This window comes from Phyllostomus discolor, chromosome 4 (assembly GCF_004126475.2).
Source record: "Phyllostomus discolor isolate MPI-MPIP mPhyDis1 chromosome 4, mPhyDis1.pri.v3, whole genome shotgun sequence".
Lineage (NCBI taxonomy): Eukaryota > Metazoa > Chordata > Mammalia > Chiroptera > Phyllostomidae > Phyllostomus > Phyllostomus discolor.
In genome coordinates, this window is record NC_040906.2 from 157,715,509 (window position 1) to 157,734,419 (window position 18,911).

The 18,911-nt window shown below is 34.3% G+C and overlaps 1 long non-coding RNA gene across 1 annotated transcript in view; it reads left to right on the forward strand.

The window, feature by feature from the left end:
• LOC118500279 overlaps nucleotides 1-17,450 on the forward strand; it is a 417,927-nt gene extending 400,477 nt beyond the window's left edge. The window contains exon 4 of the long non-coding RNA XR_004902838.1: nucleotides 15,395-17,450. This is a non-coding gene — a long non-coding RNA (uncharacterized LOC118500279). The remainder of the gene's footprint in view (nucleotides 1-15,394) is intronic.
• Nucleotides 17,451-18,911: the final 1,461 nt, after the last annotated feature.

Consider the following 18,911-nt stretch of genomic DNA (forward strand, 5'->3'; position numbering starts at 1 on the left):
AAAGACCTAGGTAGGTTCATTTGCTGTGGGATCTCTCACAGCTGTTCACTTGGCAGGGCACACTATCGACGGCTGAGAGAAGTGTAGCACAGACAGGACGCCCCAATATACCTAATGATGTGAGATTTAATAGACTGTCTCAGCCTAGAGTGTCTCAAACTACATTTTTGATGGAGTTGTCCTAGATGAAGTAAGTACTCTACAGTTGGTTAAGCATGAACTGTTAGAAATAGATTTTTAATTATTTCATTATGGGTGGAAAGATATTAGGAAAACTATTGCTTTGACTCACTAATATTAGTGCATATTACAGAAATGGGAAGGGAAGAAATGTTCTAGGTTTTCAAATCAGTTAATTTTAACACCACTTAATTCAGAAAGAAAATATTCCATTTATTCTTTAAATTAAACTGATAATTTAGATTGACAGATAAGCACCTACTATTGGAAACCTAGTTGAAGTGTGCCCAGCAATTACCATTGAGTTGAACGTGCACCAGCTGATTTCAGGTTGGTGAGGGCTTGGTTCTCTTTCACAGTATCTATAATCAGGGCCTGAATCCAGCCCAGGAACATGCCAGGGTGCTTCATATTCAATACACAGCCCTATAAAGAGAAGAAAAATGAGCCTTGTCCAAAACTCTTACCTCAGCACCCACTGGCAAAAATAAAATGTAAACTGGGGACCAGGTCTCTTTGAAGCTGATTTTTAAAAAACTCTCTAACAGGCCTCTGGTGGTTACAGATATTGATCGTCAGAAAGTAATCTGTTCAGGTTTGGGGGCATGCCAGTACAAATTGTGGAATGCATTCCTTCCTCTCCAAGGACATGTTGAGCTTTTTATATTGTCTATACTGGTTCACTTGTCAGCTTTCTACCCTGTTTGACATGAATTATTTTCTACTTTTTGTGGATGTATAATTAAATACATTTTTAAAATAGGAAATTTTATTAATATAGAATCTTTAGCTTGAGTCAAAACATTCTTTTCATCTTTTTTAACCCTCATTTTTCTTCCATAATCATTATTTGATTCCCTCTGGCTGCCTGCTACTTATTTGTAGTAGTACCATTCATCCATTGAGACCTTTCCATCTGTCACACAGCTTTGCTTTCTTTCCCCAGAAGCTTTATTCTCCTACTGTGCCATGTTTACGTATTTTTCTTTTTTCTTTTTTTGTCTAATAGTTGAATTGAGCATTCTTTTGCTCAGGTGTTTTCATCGTTTATTTCTTATTATTTTTAAAACCTATAATGGGCAAATAATGCTGAATTAGATAAAAGTGACCTTTAGAAGGGCATGTTTGTTAATCTTCAAAGAGTGATATAATTTTTTAAAAATTCCATATGTCTTTGTTCTGATATGTAAAGGTAGAATTGGAGAAGATCCAATACAACACTGAATGTTAAGTGGTAGATAATACTTCAACCAGTATTTACATATGGGTAAAGAGTGATACTGATATTTTGCTCTCCATGTGTCTATTTATATTTTTATTAAATATAATTGCTGAGTAAAGAATTATTTATTGTCAATTTCAATGCATAGAGATATTTAAACATAAAAATCAACATTTCTGGGTACCATTTCACCTCAGAGCTTACCATCAAGTTCATTTAAAAAATAAGTATATTCAGACTAAGGAACAGATTCTAGGGCCAAGATAAATGAAAGCCTTTGTAAGACATTTAGTTAATGAAAAATCTCCATTTGGCCTACATTATTGGAGAATTTGTATTAGTTTTGATATGGTTATGGCTTGTTATGCCCATTCAACTCAAATATAACTTAGGCGCCTTTCTGAGGTTTGCAGATGACCACATCCACATGTCTCAAATGCCACTGTTGTCCATGGACCCAAATGACTTCCTAAGGGGTATATGCTAAGCAAAAGAGACAGCTTTCACTGTCAAGGGGCTCAGTCTGCTTGAGGGAGGGAGAAAACTGACTTTTCACTTCAGCATCCAGTGTGGCACAGGTCACTGAGAATATGTTTGCTGAGAGATGATAGATTACGCTCTGATCACACCTGGTTAGGATCAGAAAAGAAAAAAGTTCTGATGTATTTTAAAACAGTGTTTTAAGAAGATCAGATGATAGCATCAAAAGATTATACTAGCAATAAGGAAAGAAGCATGCAGGAGGGAGTAAGCTCAGAAGACTGCAAGTTTTTTTTTTTTTTTTTTTTTTGTTGTTTTTTGTTTTTTTTTTTTTAGGGAGTGAGTGAACAGGAGAGAGAGAGGGAGAAATAAGATGTGAAAATGAAAACTTTAATAATTATTGAACAGCTGACTCTATGTTAGCCCCTAAACAACCAAAAATGGTGAGTCACAGTCCTTGCCTGTAAGAAACTTATAATCTATTAATGGATATAAGACAAATATGTACATTGTTACCTTATAGCCCCAAAAGCTACAAAACACGTACTAAATTATTTCTTGAACTGTGGTAAAGTCTCTTGTTATCAGAACAAACTTTGAGTGGAGAACAACATAAAAGCTGGAAGAAATACAAAAAGTAGCCTAGTGAAGGCATTGTAGAAAAACCAAAGTAAGCAGGTTTTGAAGGACTAAGGTCTCAGGAAAAAGGAAACATACTGCAGTGAAAGTGACATTCAGTGACACTGTACCCCTTGAGGGATTTGCAGAGGCCAGGAAGTCAGGAAGAATAAAGAGTTTTTGGCAGTTTCATAGTGCTGGAGAGACAAAAATAAGAGGGAAAGTCCTGCCAAGGAGAAGGACCTTGAAAATAACCTAGATTTAGAGTTGAGAACCCAGAAAGTCTATGTTCTAGGAATAAGAGCAAGTCAGGAATAAACCAGACATCACAAATTTTGAAGCCCAGTCACAAATCATCTTGAGTTCTACCACAAACAAGATAATCTGTCTTATTCAAACTGCCTGTCTGCAGAACATACGATCATCTAGAGCATTTAAATCTTTATGCTCTGTATGTGGAATACATCATAAGAGAGAAGGAAAAATGCATAAAATCCCAGAATCATGAAAAACTGAAATTTAGGATATACAACATAAAAATATCTATGATTAGTACCCTTAAGAAAATGGAATGATAAAAAATTCTTATTCCAAAATTCAACAAGAAAGTAAACGAAATAGCAAGATCAAATTGAATACAAAACAAATGGTATGATGGTAGATTTATATTAAAATATATCAGTAGTTTTTTAATATAATCATATTTAAGTAAAAGACAAATAGGATAAAAATAAAAATGTTTTAATATGTAGTTTTAAGCAGTGCACCATAAATAAAAAAACAACACAAAGGTAAAAAGGCATACATTTAAAATCTGTTGTAACTATTCCATTAAAAAGAGAGTGGAAATTAAGGCAAAAAGTGTTCCTGAAGATGACAATTTCATAGTGATTAAGGAGTTCACTAGTAAAATAAAACATTTTCAATTTTACATATATATAATAATATAGCATCAATATAGACAAAGCAAAAATTGAAAATATTATAAGGTAAAAAAATTTTCCAAAATCATATTTAGATATTAAACATACTTCTTTGATAAAATAAGGAGACAAGAAACTAATATAACAATAGAAGTTATGAAAACTACTATTAACAAATTTTATCTAATTGACATATTTAGAATAGTACATTCCAGTCAAATATACATATTTCCATAAAGAAGATCTCAATATATTTCAAAAAACTGAACTCAGAATATGTTCTTTGAATCCTGTGAAATCAAGGTTGATTTTATTAGCAATAGATCTAGCTAGAAAATATCCAAATTATGCCTCTAAAGTATTCATGAGTCAGAGAAAACATTAAAGAAATAAACAATGAATAATAATGAAAATAATATATTGAAGCCCATGGGATGCAGCTAAAGCCTGCTTAGAGGGAAATGTATAGCATTAATGCATCTATAGAAAAAAAGGCTGGATATCAATGATCTTGGATAGTGTCCCTTTTAAAAGACTAGAAAAATAACCAGAACTAAATGCAAATAAAGTAGCAATGAATAAATAATGACAATATGACTATAAATAATAATATAAGAGACAAATAAACAATTGAAAGAAACACAGCCAAAAGCTGATTATTTGGAAAGAATAATAGGACTGATAACCTTCCAAGACTGATCAAGAGGGAAAAAAGAAAGAAAGAAGGTACAATGTACCAATACCAGGAATTTAAAAATTCCCCAGCATTGAGATCCTGATAATATAAATAATTATCAATACTAATAGTATGATTGGCATGACATTGCATTATATTTAAAAATGTATTTGAAATTCAAATCCTGGGAAATGACAGCTTGTTAAACTGTATACAAAAAGAATTATAATTACGTAAAGTATTATATTTATTAAAGAAACTAAATTTGTAATTTAAAATCTTCCTTGAAAAAGTCCTCCAGGCCTAGAGAACTTTAACCTTAAAGGAAAAACAATCTTACACAAACCTAAGGGGAAAAAAGGTGGAATGTTTGTATCTCATACATGTATATATTAAAAGACTAGCATAAACTTTATCTTCAAACCTGACAAAGACTTTACAAGAAAGGGGAATTATAAACCAATCTTTTATGAACATAGAGGAAAAAATCTTAAACTCAAAGTCCACTAGCATGTGAAACTTCAATGCACACAAAATAAGCTAGGTTTATTTCAGAAATCTTAAGTTTGTTCAACATTCAAGAAAAATAAATCAGTGTATTTTACTCCATTAATCAAACAAAGGAGAAAGATCATCTGATCATTTCAAAAGATGCAGATAAACATCTGATAAAATTCCACACTGATTCATGGTAAAAACCTTAGCATTCTAGGAACAGAAAAGCATTTTCTTAAACTAAAAGGGGCTTTGACAAAACTTTTGGTATTGTGAATATTGAATTGTGTACTAAGTTTTAACATAACCCATGCTAGATTCAGCAACTTCAGTCCTAAATATATATAATTCCAAGCACATAGATACATATACCAAAAATATGTAAAATAATGGTCATCAAAATACATTATTTATAATAGCTTCTAACTGAAAATAATACAAATGTCCATCTGCAATAGAATCAGATTTTGAAGTTTTCAAACAATAATATTTTGTACAACAGTAAAAACTAACAAATTCCTTCTCCATGTGAAAACGTGAAGGAACCTCATAAACACAATATTGAACAAAGGAAGCCAGGCACATAGAGGACAGGTAATTCCATCTGTATGAAGCTTGAAAACAAGGAACTGTCTGTGTGATGAAAGTCAGATTAATAGGTTTGTTGGCAGAGAGTCACGTAACGTAAAACTGACTGCAGGTCTCTTAGGAATTTTTATTTCTTACCTATGGAGTGGGTACATGGGTATACTCACTTTAAAATAGTTCATCGAAATGTATTCTTATGATTTGTTCACTTCCTCAAATGCCTATTTGCTATGGACTGAATTGTTTTTGCCTCAAATTTACATGTTGGAGCTCTAACCCCTGATGTGATTACCTTTGGAGATGTGGTCTTTCTCTCTCTCTCGCTCTCTGCCAGTGAGAATGTAGTGAGGTGACCATCTGAAAGCCAGGAAGAGAGCCTTCTTCAGAAACTGACCATGCTGGCCCCCCTCAGAATTCCAACACCCAGAACTATGGGAAAATAAATTTCTGTTGTTTCAGCCACCCAGTTTATGGTATTTTGTATGGCAGCCTGAGATAAGACAAATATTCTACTTATATAAAAGTTTACTTAAAAATAAAGTAGAAAATGTATTTTGACAAGTTTTAGGAGTGATAGAAAGGTATATCTACTGACAAGTGGAGATAACTTCATAGAAGAAGTTATGCTTTCCATAGTTCATGAAGAAAGAGAACCAAAAGTAAGAGTAGAGAGAGAGTTTGATGTATGTTAGCAATCAGTGATAGTACAGGGGTGGGGTGACAGCTTGAACATTAGAATTTGACATGCATAAAATTGTTAAAAATTACTATGGGTGAATAAGAGTAGTCCATGAAGGAAGACTGTGTATACACTGGAGACAAGAAATTCTTATGGAACACTGCTGTAACAGTTTAAAGACAGTATGTTTGTAATGTTGATCATGCTGAGTTTAACTTGTGTAAACAATCATTGATTTATGTTCTGTTCGGGTCTTTGGTGTTTTAAAAATCACTTTATACACTGACTCTGTGTTCCTTTTAATTATCCAAAAGTACTTCAATGGTCTTATTTTGTTGGACATTTCTTTGGGAACTAAGAATTTTTAAAAATAGCCATAGGGATACAGCTAATGGACTTCAGTTGCGAATACCATTGCTAGTAGCAAGTAGCTCCTTTTTGAAATAGTCATTTATCATGAAGATTTAATGACTATAATTATTGCCATTGTACCTCATGTGTGTGGAAGCATACAACAGAATAAAAATCAAAACAACGAAGTATAGAAAGACAGATTTGTTCCAGAGCAAATGAGTTTAGGGGCACCAGGAGTCCCATAAAAATCCTATCAAAGATGCATGAAGATGGAGCTGTACTGGTGAACTGTCATCTTGATATGGCTAAGTTGGACGTATGCTGATTTCTGAAAGTGTTTCTGTGGTTGTCACAGTGGTGATAGTCATTGAGGGAAAGATGCCAACAGGCAAAGTTAGAAGAGATACTTCTTTAATTGCAAGACTATGAAAAGTTATTGATATGAAGAAGGCCCCAAAGCAGGAGACAGATAGCAATCTTCCAGTAGGAGATTGCTGCCTTTATGACTCTCAAGTTACTTACATGAAAATACATGACAGCCAGTGCACCTACCTTATCAGAGTAAGGACCCATTACATTCTTTAAGGAGCCAACACTGCATCTTTCTATGTATGGGTGGATAGTTGAAATAAATCTTTCTGATCATGGATAACAAGTCTCAGCCTACTCCTGAGAAAATTCTGTAGGATAACTTGAATAGAAGATCAGATGAAGGTATTGAATGGATGAGACCATCCTATGCAGGATTTGGCTCCAGATCTGAAGTCCTGTCCCCACCACAACCCCAAATTATGCACAATATGTCAGTTACAGCCAGTCGACCTCGTGACTAAGTTTGTCGCATTATGACAGATTTACCTGCCTATTTGGTGAGGGGAATGACCATCACAAAGAAGGCACTCAGTGAAATAGTTGTTAAATAGTTGAACAAGTGTGGTAGAAGGATCACGGGATATGTTTTCCTGGGAAGGAAACTGGAAGCTTTGAATATGCAGATGTTTTCCTATCTCTCTTCAGTGCAAGACCATTATTTTTGGCTAGGTAAGGAGAATGTATTATCAAGAAAAAAATCTATAATATCATTTTTGTGGCCCATGCCTGAAAATTTCAGACAGATTTCCACCTGATTGGTAATGGAGTTCTTAAAACACCAGAAAGAGTATATTTTGCAATAAACTTGCTGATTTCATTAAAAGGAATTTGAAATAACATTTGAGAAATTCAAATAATTTCAATTAATATTTTAAAAACTGGACACTAGTCAGTTTAATAAGTATAACATATACACAATAATGGAGTCATGAAAACAAGACTTAATGAACAAAATGCTTAGCCTTGAAAAAATATAAAATGGCATCAAAAAAAGTGCCCAGTAATCCTGAGGAAGAAGCAACAGAGGAAAGGATCAGGACACAAAATAATGAATATTTATATATATATATGTGCAATCACATATACACACACAAATCATGCATGTACATATGTGCACATATTTTTATATGAAATGATAAAATAAATAGAATAAGTAAATAGAACATTGTCATCATTGAAATTGGTTAGATTAGACTTCTGATGAAATGGATGACTAAACCTTGTTTACAAAAATCATCAAATTTGAGTATTTAATGTTGAGAAAACATTTTTATATGTGTCTGAATCTACAGCTTATCCAAATAAAGGTGTGCCTTTAACTTTCTTATTTCCAATAAACAGTGGGACTGATCCAATGGCAGAGTCAGTGGTGAATAACAGCACTGTGGTTATACACCAGTGCTCTAAAATTTATTTCATATGCTTTTACTCTCATATTTCCTCATGAGAGTGAACAAGCAGTGTGATAAATTCAGCTGTTTTTGTACAAGAATGTATACATAAAGAATTTATATAAACTTTGAGAGAAAATAATATTTTCATATTAGAATTTTAAATAGTCACATAAATAGCCAACTTTTATTACCTTATATTTTTAGTTAATAGTATTCAAAGAATTCAAAGAAATATGAGTATAGGTATAATTCCATGTTCAGGGACCCTAAGAATGAATACAGTTAAATTTATGGAGGGTTTTTATAAAAAGAAAATTTGAACTTACAATTAAAAACTGTTATAGTGAGAAAGATTAAGAGCATGGGGCCAGCATGTAGTTCCATGTGTTATGCACATCCAGATAGCACATGAACACAAGAGGTAGAATAAGGAGTCTGTAACCAATGGTGAGTTCAATTGAATAACACATTTGTGACAGCAATGCTGAAGCTGGTGCCCAAAATCTTAACATTCACAAAAAAGTAATCAACGGTAAAGGGCAGTGGGGAGCAAAGTTTAGGGCAATGAAAGGAATCAGCCCACTGCCTTGGGGAAAATGTATTATGACAAAAAGAAGGAAAAAATCATATTAAGTTTTTGTTGTTTCACTGTGTTTTTCAAAAACATAATTCTTCTTTCTAATAACAAAAGTGTAGTTTATATACATTTACAAACGAAATGAAGAGAGCCACCCAAATACAAAGAGTAGAAATCATAAAGAACGATAGAATTGAAGATACTTAAGCTGGAAAGATTAAAATTTGGGATGGCATTATAGTTTTTTTCCCCTCATTTTAAAAATCAGGCCTGGAAAAATGTAGTCAAAATGAGAAAAAAGAGAAAAAAATCATGGGCACAAACAACAGTGTGATGATTGCCAGGGCAGGGTAGCAGAGGGAGGTTCAGGAGACTGTAGGGGGATAAATGGTGATGACAGGGACTTGACTTGGGGTGGTGAACACACAATACAGTGTACAGATGATCTGTATAATTTTGTTAACCAGTGTCACTCCAATAAATTCAATAAAAAGGAAACAATAAAACAATAAAATATAATATATAAAGATTTCCAAGCAGGCAGATTTTTTACTGTATAAAAGGCAATGATTTATTAACATTGGAAGGGATTTGCAAATAATTAAAATATCATTTACCAAAAGGCTTTCAGCAGACCACTCAACAGGCAGAAATGGATTCCTTCCATGAAAGACAAGATGCCTGTTAAGATCCCTTCCCTTTCATTTCCTCTATTTGAGGATATTCCGAGGTTAGATGATATCACTGTGACAAGTCAGTCTGGGAATCAAAGCTGGAGATAGTGGTTTAATTAACTAGACTCAAGGGTAAATTTGTGGAACTGAATGAGGGTCTAGAAAACCAATCTTAAACTACAGTTTTCAGAACTGAGGATGTACACACAATGGAAAGATCAGTCATGGGCAGAAGTCCAAATGGCTTCAAGAACTCTTGCTAAATTGGGACACTTTGAGAGTGAATTCCTGCCCTTCTTAATAGAGAGGATGGAATGTTAGAGTTAATACTATTTGGGAAGGAAGTATGAAATGGACTGAAACATTGTACTTGGTCCAGCAACAGAAACAAGCATTGGGGACTTACATACGTTCTTATATTTTTCAAGACAGATTTAATGAAAACTACAATAAATGAAGGAATAAAAATGAGAGCTGATCAAGTAAGTTAGCATGCACCTTTTAGAAGCTATTTATGCTGCACTAATGCCTTAAGAACATAATTTTGCCATATGTACTCCAATAGCTAGTATTTATTGCACATTTATGTATTTTAAGCAATTTATGTGTATCTTCTCTTTTAATTTTTTCATAGTAATACATTATTAATTATTAATAATCAGAAATGATCATCATCATATTTTTACAAATAAGGAAATGGCTACTTAAAGAGGTTTAGTAATCTGTCCAAGAATGGAGTTGAAAAGTGGTATAACTATTAACCAGTAATACATAAATGATAGTAGTGTGTTTTACTGATGTTGACAATCAAAGTACTCTGAATTGTAGCTCTGGGAAACAAAGAAATAGAAACCAAGTCAAGATGGCCCATGTGCCTTTTGGTTGGCAGTGAATGTGGCACCAAACTCTGGATCCAATCAAATGTTTGGTACTGTCCAATCTCCCATATGGTTGGGAGGTCTGGATCTGTCACAGATGTCTCAGGCAGCTTCCCACATCACCTGCAAGACATATGTGACATAAATGGGAAAGCAAGATTATGAAAAGTGTGCCCCCACTTGGGCTAGTAACCGTGAAGTGAAGATCAGCACAGCAGCAAGCATGGGAACTGGACAGGCATGGGGGATGGTTCATGTTAAGGCCCTGAGTCAGCTGCTCAACCCTGAGCTGAAATTGGGGCACTATGAGAAGGCAGGGTTGGCAAAAGAAAAGATCCAAGGACACATTGAATCACAACTTCTAACAATGTGGCATGGCTGTGCAAACAACATCAGACAGGCCAAACTTACATGCAAAAATCAAAGACTGAGTGACTCATTTTGGGCAAATGTGTCTGGCAGCCTAGAAGGAAGAAAGGCAGGGCTGCAAGTACAATATGCTCTACAGACAGAGGAGAGAGTACCAGCCCAAAGACAGCTTCCATGTGTACAAAGTGTGGAAAATCTGAGACATGCACTGGGTTCTTTAGCCACATTCTCACCCTTGGAAAGCAATCAGCCAGCAGAAAAATCTCCAGTTTAAATGACAGCAAAATGTATGCTTGGAATTACCTGGCCAAATTAGCAACCGGGATATTCAAGGACTTAATTTGCACATTGAGTTTTAATAGTATTATATTTGTATAGCAGATTATATAACCAAAAATGTTAATGGGGAAATGATTTTATTTGACTGGGAAATTGGCACCCCAACTAATTGTCTGAAAAGGAGCCAGTTTTAAAATGTAGATGCTGTTTGAATGAACTGGTTTTGGCTGCATTAGGATTTATTGTGTAAAATACACGATTTTTAAAAAAATAGTCAAAGGAAAGAAAAGAGAGCTCAATGAACTGAGTTTGTGTACTTTACTGTGTGCTGGGATGGATTTCAGGGTGGTACAAATAAAACTACTGGAGAGGAATATTGTAGTGAGAGTAGGGGTGGGAGATGAATAAATGCTCTGTAATGAATATGCAATAGGACTGTGTATGTGGTCAGAGGAAATAGAATGGCTTGTCATCTGTCTGCCACTTGGCCAGATAGCAAATATGCAGTAAAGTATTTGATTACCTTTTTATAAATGTCTTGGAGTTTTATGTGCTTATTTCATGTAGGTTAGAATTAAGTACTGCACATATTTACAAACGCCTGTGTTTTTGGTATTGTCTTTAAAGTGCTGAAATGTTAAGAAAATTCAAGGTTTTCAATTAATGCTGATAATGGCTTTTTAATCATATAATTTATTAGCTGTAACTGACCAAAACTGAATAAGAAATAAGATTGAGTGGCAGTTATTTTTATAGGAGAAAGCTTTTCAAATAATACACTTTATATTGTTTTTAAAATAATCCGTTCTTAGCCAACTGAAATGATTTTATTATGCTTGCTAGCCCCATCCCCTTCTCCTGAAGAAGCATAGGTCTTATAAATAACAGTTGAAATTGCCCTCTTCATTTATGAGTGTACAGCCTCTTCTTATTACATGCCTTGAGGATATAAAAGCATAAGAGTTCCCTAGAAAGCAAGTCCTTTTCTTCTCCACCCCACCCCCAACAAGCCCTACTTTTTAAGACAACATCTTCAAGTTGCCATAGACCAACTGTGAGTGTTAAATGAATATCTTTGACAGGAGCTAAGTCTTTTGGGCATTGAAATAAGGTTTTCCTCCTCTTTTGGCATGTGAAGATTGAGAGTGTGCTTTGACACCAGTAGCAGAAGATGTGAGCAAAGCAACTTTCAGAGCATCAGAAGTGTCAGCAGAAGGAAAAATCAGCACAAGTAGAAAGCATCCAGGTAATTTTCCCACCTATAGTATTCCATGAAGCCAGTCAGTTCATTGCCACTCGTGGCTGATGGAGCCTCCTTCTCTGTGTTAAATGGCACAGAACTATCTGTCAGCCTCTAGGGTTATTCAGTTCACTTACACAGAAAGAAACACAAAGGTGGAAACAAAAGCAGCAACGAATTGAGATTAAGTAAAAGTTTTAAAAATAGCATTTCATGCTTTATTCATAAGTAGATATTTTGGGGGAATTTGCCCTGGAAATCACATAGCCACAACACCTACCCTGCTTGACTACATTTCTGTGAGAAATAAAACAATCCATTTCTATATGGGGAAGGGTTTTCTTCTATCTGGTGTTTTCATTTTAAATTTGGAACTAAAAATATGTTCATATTTCTGCATTTTGAATGTATTAAACATTTCATTACTAATGCTAAATTTTCTTAAACTGCATTAGTATGTAATATGCATATATGAAATTATACCTATCATGAATACAGAACTGGTGAATTTTTTCAAACTGTACACATCCATGTAACTGGTAGCCAGCTCAGGAAACAAATTTACTTCTGCTAAGTTTTTCAATAATTGCATTTTCCAAAGGTTTTCATTTCTGCGACTTTTCAAATCTGGAAAATAAAAAGCCACCTCCTTAAAATGGCAGCAGCTGTACTCAAACCTCTATTTTTCTCAGTATATTCCCTAATACAGTGATTTTCAACCAGTGTGCCATAGCACACTGGTGTACTACCAAGGATTTTTAAAACATGCAATACCTGCCTATTTGAGAGGGACATTGACCTCTTTTCCCTTAGATCGTAAAATTAAAAAAAAAAAATGACAACAGCCAACACAACAATGGCCATCCAGTATGAATGAGTCAAAATTTTACCTTTTTGGAGGGATAGATCGGCCACAAATATGATATATTTTGGGGGGGGTATACTGTAGAATTTTAGTAATTGGTTTTGTATATGTGCCATGAAATGGAAAAGGTTGAAAATCGCTGCCCTAATAACATCATCAGTTAATTTTCATTAATGTTTAATTCATTGCACATAGCAACCTGTATAACTATAGGAAAGGACATAAATTAGCATTGCAGAGTATGAACATTTGCTACATGGCAAAACTGTTCTTTTTGGCAACTATTTTGCATTTTTTAAAGCCACAAACACCCTGCTTAACAGAACTCCAAACAGAGGAGCAGCAAAATTGGAGGAAGGTGCTGTGACTAAATGAAGGAGGGCTGAGGGGTTAAACTCATTGCTGGATGATTTCACCACTGCTGCCCCATGTTCATACTCTTGGCAAATGAATGAGGAGAGCCCCATGTGTGGGATTACAAACTTGCTGGGAATGGATAAGAAACCTTCTGCTCCACTGGAGTTTGTAAGTAGTTTCTAAGAACTGATTGCTGCACAAGTGAAATTGACTGGATTGTTTTATTTTTCTTCTGGCAAGAAATGTTTTCATCTCTGCGTAACCTTCTCACGTTCTCTTTGGTTGGCTTGATGACAGAACCTTCTGCAAGACCCAGACACAAGTCATCTCTCCTGTGAAGCCTTCCTGATTACCCTACCTCAGCCCCTGCCCCTCCTTGGATTATGGAGCACTGACCTTCTAAACAATTTGCACAATATCTCAGAGCTTACAAAATACTCTCAGTCTCTGCCACTTATTCACTAGGTTGTAAGCTTCTGAGGAATGTAGCTTGTGTTTTTCTAACTTTGTACTTTACTGTCCCAGGTTGCTCTCCTTATACCCCAGTGCTTCTATAGTGATTATAAACAGAAGCTCAATTCCAGGTGTGAAAGGCAATAGACAGATTTCGAAGTTAGGGTAAGACTACTGCACACCATCATTTTCTGGAGTTTTCTAATATTATTAGAGTTGTTTCTTCAGATTGACCTGCTAATAGGTTAGGCAGCAACCTACTGCTGAGTTGGGGATGAGCAACCACCCACCCAGACTATCTAGTTAAGTAACATAATTTTAAAAGAGAGAATTTGCATTAAAGTGTCTTCTGAAAATCTTGTATTCTAGAAAAAATACTTGTCTTGACCTTGCATAGAAAGAGTAAAATAAATGCACATGTACCTTATTTATTGTTAATTGACAACCACTTTTACTTCCTTTTTAAAAATAAAAAGTAAACAGCAAGAATAATATAAATTATATTCGTATTAATATCAACCAAAAAAAATTAAAATGAAAGAAAAAGGAAAGAAGTGGCTGAAGTCCTTTGTTCTTCCTTGTAGTTTTAGCTGACCCCCATCTCTTCTCCCTTCTTGAGGTCAGAGATGCTTTTGCCTTTTCTTTCTACATTCTACTTTTAAAATTTTATTTTCCAGAATATGGACAGACATATACGATAATCATAGTGTTTACTCTGAAAGGTATATTACAATTTTATTGGTAAATCGCATACACTTTACTGGTTGGAAATACTATATCAAGTACATGGCAATTTGAATAGATTCCAGTGAATATAGATATACTTAGGCATTGAAAGCATTGATTTGTCAATACCAGAAGCATTATGCACAAGTCAGGCTGCCTAGGTTTAATTCTGACTTCCACTTAAAATGCATTTGCTCTTGGGCAAGTTATTTAACCTTTCATCTGTATAATTGGGATAATAAAATACATCTTTCTGGTTGTTGTGAGAATTCAATGTGACAGTATATGTAAAACTCTTATAACAGTGCATGGCATGTAAGAAATGTTTCATAAATATTAGCCATTATGTAATAATAACTATTATTATATTATATATAATATGCTTACACTAATAATATATAATTAAAAACAAAGGGACTAGCGATATCAAAATAAAACATTTGAGTGTTATGAATAAGAATGGATTTGTATATAGTTAACAGCTAGGTATTTCAAGTTCTTGAATAATATTAAACAGAAAAAAGGATTTTTTTTTTTTAATAGAAGAATCCTAAACAGTGGTTGTCAGGGAGAGCAAAATCCCTATATTGTTCTTTGCTATTCTTCTTTCATATAGCCAGGCATGTTTAATAGCTATTCAGATATTAGGAGTAATAATATTGTTTTAAACATCTATTATTTAAGTGGACTATATAAAAGTATTATTCAATGATGTTTTGTGTTTATTGGTTAAATATTTTGCACAGTAACTAATGAAAGTTCCATATGTTGGTAAATTTTAGAATTAGACTTTATAACATTTTGTGTGAGTACACTAGCATGATGAACATTATGTCTTTTTAAAAAACAAAAGAACCTTAAATAATAGATTTTTTTCCAAAATATTTTGTGATCCTAAAATGATTTCCACAGCACTGCTGGTTTGGCATTTTTGGCTACCGTATTTTTTCCTTTTTTTTTTTTTTTCCTGAAATGCCTTTCTTCAAAATTTTCAGATGCAGTAATCTGCTTTCTAAATAGAGATGTGAGGATCTTCTGTCAGAGGGATTTGGTGTGATTGTATTGATGGTAAGTTGATGGTTACAAGAAAAAGATGCCTCATTTTCACTGCACCATTTATAGTAATAGCAAGATTCTCTAATGAAACTTATAGATAACCCTTACACAAAGATGAACAACATAGTTAAAAATTATAAGTTGGTTTAGAATACAAAGATATATAATGAATACCCAAGAAGCATCAGTTCCTGGTATAGAAATAATGGCATTAAGCAAAGTTAGTCTTTCATATTTCTGTTGAAAATTAGATACTGCGATTAAAATTATCTGAGATTAAAAACAAATTTAAGTATACTTTTCTAAGCTGCTGATCTGAGTTGGTTTTTCTAGAAATTGCACACAACTGGTTTCACCATCTCACAAAAGTTTTACATTAAAAGCATTCGAAAGTAAATAAACAGTGATTATTATTGACCTTTTTATAATGGTCAGAAACTGGAGGTAATCAGCCACATTTAAATTTTTATAGGAACTGAAGTAACTAAGGAGAATCATCTTAATTAGGATATTTTCATTGTGTAGTTACATATGTTGATTTTTAAAGCATTTATTTTGTCAAAGGAAAGGGAGAAAATGGAGAGATATGTGCAAGCAGACAGAAGCAATAGAGCAATGTGTTTCCATAACTAATAATCTTTCAAATATATTTTCTCCCAATGGGAGTCCAGATACAGATACGTGAAAAGGTGCTACCAAACTGGGCTGGTTTAGAGTGAATAGTGAGGATCCCTGCAAGTAGAACTAGATCATTATTGTTGATGATAAGTTACCACTATTTTGACTGAGAATATCATTATGTAATATATTACTTCAATGGTGGAGCTTTTCATTTAACTTAATAGCAGTTTTAATCTTCAGGGTTGTTATGCTGGTTTTTGGTCATTGCTAAAACTCTTACTGTTTTTCTGGGAACCACATGCTCCGTGCTTTTTCGCCCTCCCTTTTCTGTCTCCCCTTTCCTTGAAGTGTTTCTTTTGTTTGTCTCCATTACACCAGCTCGCAGGGACACAGTGTTTCTGCACAGTGGGAGTTGGCAATCTCCAAAGAGGCTTTCCAGCATTGCTTTTTAGACTGAAATCATTACAATCTTCAATAGCTACTTGGATTTTAAAAAAAGAAGAAGAAGAAACTAGCACATTATTATTCTCAAAACCATCTCAATGTATAAAGAGGCTATTTGCTTGGTCCTCCCACACCTTCCCCTTCCCTCCCTGCTCCAGCAATCCCTGCTCATCCTGCTCCTTGTCTCCCTGGATGTGTTTCCTTCATACCCAATTTCGTCTGCATGGCCCTGATTTACTAATTCTATTCAAATTGAGTATACAAATGCATTTTTTCTGTTGGTTCTGAATATTTTTGCACTGCTTATGCAAAGGATTGTAGTCAGATATATCTTATATTCACTGATATTTAAATTACTACCTTCCAGAATGTGAAATATACCAGCAATGACCCAAGATAATGTTTTCAAACCCAGAGTTATTAACATGAGTTAATGGGAAAGTTGCTTTAATAATAACCCTGAAACCAATTTTTAAGTAGGTGGGAATTCTTGTTTTTGATTAGTATGTATCAAACACTCCTACCCTCTGTTTTCTCCAGGTCCTCAGTGTCTGCTTTTCACCAGTGGTAACATTTGTTTATGCACATGTCCACGAGTGACCCTAATGCACAGCGGAAACTCAAGGCACAAGAAGCTGTTTGCAATGCCTTCCTCCGTGAGAGACATTAGTGCATTCAAACAGACAATATTTCCAACAGAGGTTTGTAGAATGTTGTCATAGGATTTATTTGTTCTCTTTGGTGGACGTAACTATAAATAATGAAAGGGAATGGCATGAATAAAGGGGAGAGTAATTTATGCACTTTATCAAAGCAGCACAACCAATTTATATCCTGCACCCTATCCAGATGGATATATATTCAAATAAAATCAAAATAACATAATGTTTTTCATTGTTAGGTAAATGGGAAAAATGCACTAAAAAAGAAAATATAGCAAATATGTGTCAATTTGTTATTGATGTTTCTTATTCTAATGTCTTTTAAAATTAGTATGCAACTAAATGGAGAGCGTATATGTATTTTTGTTGGAAGCTGCACTGCTCCGTGGTTGTGCCACAGAGTTCCCTGGATGATGTCAGTAATGCCACTCCGTCCTTCCATCTGTAGTCGTCATACCTCAAATGCAGTAACCAGTAGAGAGTCAGTGATTCTTTTATTCTTTACTCATACCATTTCTTATCCCAGTATGCTTTGATCTTTGTACCAGATTAGAAATAATTGGTGAAAGTTATAAGCATGAAAGTCAAAGGATTTTTCTCTTTTTGTTAAATTTTAATTTTACTTCTCAGAGTTTTTATCCAACGCAAACAAGTGCAAGTTCCCTAAAACTGGGTCCTCTGAATACATCTCACTGATATTTTTTGTTCCAGAATTCTGTTTATAATTCAGAGTCCAGGTTAAATGGCATTTTTCCACAAAGCTTTTTATCAGTTATCTTGGACACACTTCTACTTTTGTTTTGGAACTCGGTGGCCCAGTGTTCATCCACATTTAACAGTGCATGTTAAGCTGCTTCTTGCATCATCAGCATCTGTGTAACATCACCTCTCTCCTGTTGCTTCTAAATTCCTTAAAGAATAACATGATGTGTCCTTTTTCATTTCAAGTTCCTCCGAACTTCTTACTGATACTTGTTGAACATATAACTTAAAAGTAGAAAGTGACAATAGCTTAGGATCTCTTCTGTGTGTCACTTAACTTCCTAGCCTGTATATCCTTTAAAAAACAACAAAAGGCTGATTTGGGAATAAATCAGGCCTTACTACTGTTTTTAGATCCAGAAAAAACATATCTACATTAATATGAAAGTATTACAGGTGAAATTCTATTATTTTAAAAAAGGGTAATGAAAAAAATTTAGTCATCTCTTGCCTTTCTCATGCTCTGCCAATAGGACCATAATGTGAAACAGAGTGAATAGTCCGACTTTAGTATCATATCTGCAAATTTTAGCTCTTCCAAATGCACCAATTGCTCAAAAGGTTAAAAATGATGTCATTTGCACCCGTATAGGGAAAGGCTTTTGTCTGACTTTTTAGATCTATTTACAGAGATCCAAAATGTTCTGCCTATTTGTTTATCTAAAATATGTTCCTTCACGAATGCCAGAAAGGAATTGCTACTGTAATCCCAGGTATCAATTTGCTTCCTGTAGGATATTGCCTTATGATCCCTGCTTTGTCTCCTTTTATTTTTTTATAATTCAAAACCCTTGAGGCATCATTTCAGCCTAACTCAGTGATTTAGAGGCTCTCATGCTTTTATTTATAAATGTGTATGCCATAAGTTACATAGCCCAGAATATAATGAAAACTGGTCACAAAATTTTGCTTTAAAAATCACAAACATGTCCTAGTAAATATAGCTTCCACCCAGCCATTTATTTTC